This window comes from Macaca fascicularis, chromosome 17 (assembly GCF_037993035.2).
Source record: "Macaca fascicularis isolate 582-1 chromosome 17, T2T-MFA8v1.1".
In the NCBI taxonomy this organism is placed as follows: domain Eukaryota; kingdom Metazoa; phylum Chordata; class Mammalia; order Primates; family Cercopithecidae; genus Macaca; species Macaca fascicularis.
In genome coordinates, this window is record NC_088391.1 from 2,886,680 (window position 1) to 2,894,517 (window position 7,838).

A 7,838-nucleotide genomic window follows, 5' to 3' on the forward strand; every position below is an offset into this window, starting at 1 on the left:
CATTGTTAACCTCCATGTAAAGCCCGTATTGTCTCTCTCCAGATTCATACTCATGGTTTGCCCGACGTGCTCCGAATAAGAAAGTCAATCAAGATGGGGAATGATGTGGTTGACACGAACATGACAAACATCCTGAGGTGGCTCTTCCATTTCGGGAGCACTGCTTCAAAGAGGGACTCCTACAATTCTTCTGACCCCTCACTTTTTCTCTGAGGAGACGAAATTTCCCTTTTGCTGGGAATGGCATAGTTTGAGATGACATGGTCTCCGCGTTTCCCAGTTGCGCTGCTCTGGGAATTCCTTTCTATTGACATCAGATGACTGGCATTTTCTTATTTTATTGGTTACCGTGTGGGTTGGGTTATGTGAAGGCTGGCGTGTCAGGATCACCGTGAGAGGCAGCTGAGAGTCTTTAGAAATAGTGACTGTGACCTAATGTGGGAATTTAACAGAAGAGGATGAAAATTTAACTGTTATTTTATAGGCACAGAGGGCCCAGGGGATCAAGCTGCAGAGAACTTCCCATTCTGTGCCAAAGTCACTATGCCATATGGATTTCCTTTACACAGGGCATTTATTCCACACCTTCACTTGGTTTCCAGAAGAAGAAAAATGTTACTCCTCTGAACATGGAGAAAGCACATAGCTAAAATTAGAGAATGATGAGTTCTTAGAAAAAAAAAAAAGAGGATGTCAGAGTAAGTAGCCTTTACTATAAAGCTTATATTTTCTGATTAATTCCATTAGCCTCCTTGGTTTGAGCTTACCAAGAAGGCATTGTTTCCAAAATGAAGCAGCCACTTTCCTCCTGAGTAGGAAGGTGTGCCTGCCTGCACCCAGCCTGGGGAACCAGGTGTTGCCCACCTTGATTGCTCTGCTGTTCCAATTAGATGCCAAGAGAGTTTTTATTCCCAGTCCAAAACTGGGAGAGAGCTTTCCTCCTCAGCTGTGAGGCGGCCGTCTTTCACATTAGGGCGATTGCCCTAGAACCTCTCGCTGCGTGCACAATTGCTGATCTTCATTGGTGAAACATCTTATGTAGTTATGTTGTTTAGGATGCTTGAGGGTGATCAAAGAAATGGTGGCAGCTCTGTTGCCCCCAAATCCTTACTAGTCGCCTCTTAAGTGATGGCAGACCAGTCCCGGGTGGAGCAATGACCGTAAGCCCTGAGGGGGTCCTCTTCGTGTTTGCCAAGCACATAAGTCCCCTCTCCCCATTCTGTCTTTCCTCGTCCCTCGGCCTGTTTTCTGTCTCCGCCTTATTTCTATTGGTTTAATAGCCATGAAAGAGTTGCAATGAAAGTCTTTGGGAGTCAAGAAAACTTCAGAAGATCTGGAAAGGAGTGATAAGAAGTCCTAGCTAGAAGAGAATTCTGTTCTGACTTTCTTCTGTGTTAATTAGTTTTCATTCTGAACGCTTGGGAGGAAAGTGAGCAGACAGGCTCTGGGACAGCAGGACCATTGCTTTGCAGGAGGGAGGGTGTGATGCGGGAGCCCCTGAGACTCTGTGCTGCAGCTGAGAAAGGATGCTCAATACTAAGGAGAACCCTGATATACCTGTTTTCCAGGGGGGACCATCTGAGTTCTCCACCCAGGTGGGTTTCCTGGGAGGAACGGGCTTCAGAGGAGGCAATGTGAGGAGGGAACACCGTCAGGGAAGTGGAGGTTTGGATCAGGCTGAAACCAAAGCTTGGGTATGGGAGCAGATTGGTCAGATAAAAGGGCAAGTGAGTCAACTTTTCTGCAAGGAGCAGAGGAGGCAAGGACACCAATGTACTTTGGACTGGGTGGCAAAGGAGCTAAAAGGAGGAGACGAAAATCTGGACGTAGGTCTACGGTGTAATGGAAAGGCAACTACAATACACCAAGAAAGGGGTGGCATTTTCAGGATGACGAAAGTCACTTGATTTTATGGTGATTTTGAAACAGGGCAAGTTTTAAATTAAAGAATATGTCAATCTGCAGAGCCATTTGATTTCATTTTTGGCAGCTTATTCAGAGTTGGTCTGACCAAATATTATAGCAGCTTCTCTGTTTCGTGCCAGGGCATGATTAAATGACTTCTTAAGATGGGTTTTAGCTGTGTAAGTTGCCAACCTATCTCAGGTGAGTTTATTAAACCCTTGCTGCACTGGACTTTCCTTCCTTCATCCCCAGCAGGGCACATGTGGGCAACTGTGGTCACAGGATAGCCGTCATCGGTCAGGGGACTGCGGCTGGCTGTCTGCTATAAAAATGGCATAGGTTCTTGTGTCTCTGATAAGAACCCACAGAAGAAGGCCGGGCTCGGTGGCTCAAGCCTGTAATCCCAGCACTTTGGGAGGCCGAGGCGGGCGGATCACGAGGTCAGGAGATCGAGACCATCCTGGCTAACACGGTGAAACCCTGTCTCTACTAAAAAATACAAAAAATTAGCCGGGCAATGGTGGCGGGCGCCTGTAGTCCCAGCTACTCGGGAGGCTGAGAGGCAGGAGAATGGCGTAAACCCGGGAGGCGGAGCTTGCAGTGAGCTGAGATCCGGCCACTGCACTCCAGCCTGGGCGACAGAGCGAGGCTCAGTCTCAAAAAAAAAAAAAAAAAAAAAAAAAAAGAACCCACAGAAGAAATAAGAACTTGGCACTGGAGTAGTTCACAATTTGATATTTTCGGCTTAAGGAAATTTTTGGCAGACCTTTTGAGATCTGCGTACCTGAGTAGCTCACCTTCCCAAGACCATTTGAAAATTTCTCCTTTGATGCTGCCACCCAAGATATGCTCAGCTTTTTCATCAGAACCAGCCAGGCAAGCCTGCTTCCCAGCTCCTTCTGGAAATTCACATTCACAGGGTCTCCCCAGCAGGTCTCTGTTGCTGGGGGCCAGCTGGTGTCTGAGCAGGTAGGGGAGGTCACACTGAAAACTGGAGTCAGCTTGGTACCCCCATGGCTGCAGTCACATGCAATCATTAAGTCAATTCCTGCTAAGTGTAGGTCGGTGTGTAGGATGCAAAGATGTATACAACATGGTCCCTGTACTTGATTTCCTTACAACCTCATTGGAAAGGCAGGCCACTGATACTGAGAAGGGCCGCCAGACCAAGCAGGTATGCTGTGTACCCCATGAGTGGTACCAATCAAAGCAGCTATTTAGTGTTTCAGAGGAGAGAGCAGGCACTGTGGCTGAAATGCTTAGAGAAAGACACAGGGAAGAGACAGGACGGGACCTGGTTTTAAAAAACAGGCTCTACTGGAACAAGTAGAGAAGGGAGAGGGAGATGCTCCCTGTCAGGGCTGGGATGGAAATGTCATGGCCCACTGTGTGGGTCTTGGATGAGAAGTCAAGTGCCATGAGAAAGGAGGGAATGGTTCTTGAAACCCTGGGAATCCATGACTCCTTCTAAGACCAAACCATGTTGGAGAATCCACAGGGCTGCAGTTGCGAGCTGGACTGTTTGTCCTGGAGTTTGTGGACCCTGGGGAGCCCGTGAAGGATCTTGGGCAAGTGAGTGATTTGAGTACGGTGCCAGTCGGGACAATTTGGAGTCAGGATGCCAGGAGGTTGCTGTCTAGGAGACCTGCTAAAAGACCTGTAGGGCTAGAATTTCAATATCAGCCACAGTGTCACAGCCTGACTGGTCACTGTGAACTTGATAATCACAGAGTCTCTCAAGCCGTTTCTGGTAAACATTTGGGATTTTCAGGTCTGAGCTCCTTCCTCCCAGTTTCTGCTCTTTCCCCTACAACTCCCTTCTAATCTCTCCCTGCCCCGGATATTAACTTCCCTGTGGGCTCCTCAGCAGCCCGCTGGGGTCTCAGTTTTCTCTTTTCAGGCCTGGGAGGTCTAGAGGCTGTGCCAGTCAGTAATTTCTGGGGCTCTAACATCTTTTTCTTCTTTTGAACCCACTATAAATCAGACGTTAAAAAGACATTTAAAAGTTTACCAAGGTAAATAATGCAATAGAAATGTGAGTACTAGTGGCAACTGGGAAAAAGAAACAAGCTTGCTGATTATAAATGATTTTATCCTTCACATTGAGCAATTTATTTATGCTATGTATTCTTCCAAAATGACCGGATTTATTATTATGTGTACTCATTTTTAAATTTTAATTTTTAAATAAAATATATTTTTGGCTTCCATTGTATTTCTTTTTATAATGAGGCTCCATTTATGGCAGAAGGTTCTGTTTCCCATTTTTTGTAATGATAAAAAGTTTCCTTTCGAAATATTAATTTAAACCAAAATTTTGTCAATTTAGAATAAATTGTTAAGTAATAGTACACGATACATGGCATATGGGTTTGCCAAAATTGTGACACACTTAAAGTACTGAAGTTTATACAACGGTGCTCTAGAGAAAGTAGACTGTGCTGTCCCTGACGTCGGCTACTGAAGGGGATGGAAACTGACTTGGCTTGCATTCCACCAATAAGACTATACCAAGATCCAAGAAGATGATGGATAAGGATCTGATACCTCTTGTTGGAACCCTGTGTCTCATCATCCGTACACTCTAAGAAGCTTCAGGATAGGGACCAGATCTTACTGAGTTTGTGTCTAACATACAACCCTCTAACATGAGGCCTGCGTATACTAAGTACTAAATACATTTTTGCTAGAGGAATGAATCTGTAGATTTGCATTGCAGTAAGAGCACCTCTAGACAGTTTAATTTTGTGTTTGTTTATTCTAGAACTATCAAGCTAGCATTAAATAAATGTTGCCAATGAGTCTAGCTTGTCACAAGTTTCAAAAGAATAAGACAACACAGGTGCATTCAGGTGATTGGTGGGATTTGGATCCCCACAGATTAGCTTGCTGCAGCAGGTGTGAGGAACTGTGAATAAAGGGCACAATTAGAGCTACCTTGAGGATTGAGCCTGGCCAATTCCTACGTATCTAACATTTTCTTTCTTCTTGTAGAAGAAAAAGATTCTTGGGAGAGAGACGTAGCTGGTTCTTAGTAACTACTGGGAAAAACATCACACAGAGCCCTGGACGAAAGCCATTATTTCCAGTGGAAATATTGACTCGTAGCACCATGGCCTATTGTAAAATCTAGTGAAACGTGCATAAAAATCTTGCATCTGGTTTGAGATTTATCTTTGCTACCAACTCTGTCTGCATTTTTGACTGTATTCTGGGATGGCTGTTCATGCAGGAGTGAGGGGCTACGTTAAGGGAGACTCAAAGGAAACAATATGTAGAAGAAACGTACAGAATGAGTTTCTTTTGCTATCACAATGGCATATGAAAAAAATTCTTTACCCAACACTTGGCAAAGGATAAGGTAAATATGAGCTTATTGCAGTGACGTTCAGGGACGTTTTATTGGACAACAGTGCCTTGCCCTTCTCACAGTGAAATTCATTAAAATTGGGCTTTGGTATCATGTGTGTGACTTGTAAATAAACAATGCTTTAAGAAACAGCTTTGCAAAGCCCATGGCGTTTGGGTGGCAACACTATTTAAGGCATGGTTTACTCTTTCTCAGTATCTCCTATGTGAAGGCTCATTTACTTTAAAGTAAATCCTGGGAACTGCTTTGTTCTTTTTGAGATACTGATTCAGTTTTGCTATATTGAAAAATTCTTTCACAATTATGTTCTCTACATTTGCTCATAGCCCCAGTCACCCAAGTCACCCATCTACATTGGCTCATAGCTCAATCAGTATAGGAGATTACAGTCTGCATATAAACAGTTTACTGTCCCACCTGGTATTGTCACTCTATTCTAATTGAATTCCCTAGTCCTGATTTTTTATTTTCTATTGTTATTTTACCACTTTGTGGTGTATATTTCTAGTTCACTGCTATTTACAATCTGTGGAATGAGGAAAGACATCTGAGGTGCTTGGGTGCAGCATCCAAATGCAAGAGCATCTCCTTGTTCTTAAAATGAATATGGAGTCAGTTATGAAAATGGATGTAGTTCTCTGATTCAAATAATGGTTGAGGATGTGTATTAATGGCTTGGCTCAATTGCGATGCTGATAAAGAGTGTGTTTGGAATAACCAGTCTCAATGCCAAGAAAAATGCCACATAATCTCAGCTTCATCTAGCAAGTGAACTTGGTGTTGGTGTGGGGTGATCTAGCATTGGTTGAGAATGTCAGGTTTGGAAATACTTCCTGGTGGTATCAGCTATAGAAAGAGATACTTGATGAGGCTATGCAGCAAGTTAGCTATTCCCTGCAAGCAGAAAATCTAGGGGTTCAGAATTCAGGGCCTCCTGGGAGAGAACGCAGTGTGAATATTCAGGAATACTCACCCCGTTGTCAAAAAGCCTTGCATCTTTTCTTCCCTTCTCCCTTTTTCTCTTTGTACTCATCCTTCTCTTTTTCTTCCTCCTCTTTCTTCTAATATATGTTGAATTTCTTTATTTTATACCTCAAATATTCATTTCCTGCCTTCCTTTTCTATAGCTGCTATAGCGGTTCCCATAAACTCAAGAGCTCAACACTACCTTTATTTCATCGCACCTGCCATGGTTGACATTTAAACATCAGCTGTATAATTTACATACACCATAATGTACCCACTTTATTGCACAATTAGATGAGTTTTGACCCGTGTGTACACCCATGTAACCACCATCATGATCGAGATTCAGAGCTTTTCCTTCATTTTCCTTGTGCCCCTTTGCCTTCATGTCCCTCCCACCCTGCCGCCCCTGCTCCTGGAAAGTGACTGACCGTCTTTCTGTGATTGTAGATCCGTTTTGATGGTTAAAGAATTCCATGTCAATGGAATTGCATTGTGCCTACTCCTTTGTTTCTGGCTTATTTTGCTCAGCACTTTATTTCTGGGGCTCGTCCATCTCGCGGTGTGCATCAGAAATTCATTTCTTGATGCCGCCAAGTAGTGCATCGTGTGGATATGCTAGAGTTGGTCCATTCACCTGTTTTGGACACATGGATTGTTTCCTGTTTGGGGCTAATGTGAATAAAGCTGCTAGGAACATCTGTGCACAAGTCTTTGTGTAGGAAAATGTACTTTTTTGGAGAAAATACTCAGGAGTAGAATTATTTCACTTTAAGAGATTGGAAAGCTATTTTCCGAAGTTGCTATACCACTTACCTTCCCACCAGCAAGGTATGGTATTTCCAGTTGGTTCATATCCTCACCAATACTTGGAATAAGTATTTTTTAAAGTTTGGCCATTCTAGTGGATGTGTTGCAGTATCTCGTGATTTAGTTTACATATCCCTGATGACTAATGAAGTTGAAAAGTTTTTGATAAGCTTATTGCTCAGTGTGTATGTCTTGTGAGCATGTGGTAGGACCTTTGCTCATTCTGAAAACTGAATTGTCTTTGTCTTATTAAGTTAAAAACTCTCTTCCTTATATTTTGGAAACAAGCTTTTGCGTTTGCATCATTTGTCGAACAGACTCTCCTTTATCTACTGAATTTCACTGGCACCAAAAATCAAATTCCTTATATATATGTGGGTTGTTTCTTGACTCTCTATCTTGCTCATTGTTGAATGTGTCTATTTTTAGACCACTACCACTCTTTCCATGTATACAAAATCCATATATATGTGTGATGTATGTATGTGCGTAATTCCTCTTTGTTCTTCTCCACGGTTGTTTTGGCTCATCTTGGATTTTTGTACTTCCAAGATCCTGCTAGGATCCTGTCTGTGATGACTTGATTGTACGTGTCATTTTGGGGTGAACGGACATCTGGACTCTAGTATGCACCTCAGCTGAGGTGTCAGTCGCAGTGGGGAGTGGGATACAGGTGAGTGAATGTGCCAGGGGTGACAACTGGAGCCAGCTGATGGGCCATTGTGCATCTCCCGGGTACTTGGAAGACTCTAAGTAGGAGCAGAGGTGCACACTAGAGTAAAATCGC